Source organism: Suricata suricatta, chromosome 3, assembly GCF_006229205.1.
Source record: "Suricata suricatta isolate VVHF042 chromosome 3, meerkat_22Aug2017_6uvM2_HiC, whole genome shotgun sequence".
Lineage (NCBI taxonomy): Eukaryota > Metazoa > Chordata > Mammalia > Carnivora > Herpestidae > Suricata > Suricata suricatta.
The window spans coordinates 51817202-51818449 of NC_043702.1; positions in this window are offsets into that span (position 1 = coordinate 51817202).

A 1248-nucleotide genomic window follows, 5' to 3' on the forward strand; every position below is an offset into this window, starting at 1 on the left:
CCCCAGCCCCCTCGATTTGTGTATCTGAGATATTTGGTTTCTTGCAAATGTATTGGTCAGAAAAAACAAATGTATCTATATACCATTCTCTGACCATTTTTCCGTGGGTGTGATCTGGCTTACGAACGATAAGGAATATTTTCCTGACAGACTTGAAAACTAGGGTCTTCCTCACACGTCTGTAAATAACTCTGGAATCCAACTGGACACATTCTAGTGTGGAACAAAAATAGAAGAACACAAGTGCTCGCTTGTGGACACTATCTTACCAACGGATCACAATGTTTTCTTTTAGGGTGTACTGTTGTTGACAGGGATTGTGTACTGTTCTAGACCCAAGTACTGTTGTATCCTGTGTAGTACTAGACCTGTATCTCTTGTCTGAATTCCACATTTTTTTAGTCACTGTGTAAATGTTAGGAAGCAAAGTAGCTTGAATTCTCTCTTTCAGAGAACAAAAGATAATGTATTTTCTTTATTTCACGTTTCATTTGGTGATACTGAAAAGAACTAGAAAGCCATATAACATAGCTATAATTACTGTTTGCTATTTTTGTGTAACTTATTTTGTAGCTTCCTCAGAGTTTGAGTTGCTAAGCAAATGTATACAACCAGAAAAAGCTTCCTCAATTGCACATTCTTGCACCTCTCGTGCATTCTGCAAGGAGACAATGAATCCATGTATTTCTACGTAATTATCTTCTTCATTTTTAACCTGTTTTCATTTGTAACGATGCTACATAAATTTGTGGCTCCCTAATGCAATAATGTACAGAAGATTAAAAAAGTTTATAATTGAACAATTTGTCTTTCTGTTCACTGAATATGTTGCAGGTCATGCTCCCGTGCCCCCCTTTCTAAACTGATATCAACAAGACTGGAATGTTTGTGGTATCAGGGGCAAGAGGCATCATAAAACAACAAAATAGAGTGAACTCTTTTAGAGCATCTATATCTGCAATCTGTAAATGGTAAAATGTCTGTGTATTTTTTTAAATGTACCTTTTCAATAAAAGTACAAAAAATAAAAATCTGTCTGTGTTTTCAAAGTTAGTTTTTCCTGAGACACCTCCAATTTGAAATCATCTGATGAACGATTTTCAGTAGATGTAAAGATTGCTCCTTACATATTTAGCATTTTCAGCTCTTATTCGAAGCATTTTTATTTGTCATGTTTATTCATTACTGTTCACAGCATCTGCACAACCCAGGACTTCAGTGCTTTTTTCCCCGCTCAGTCCCTAAGAA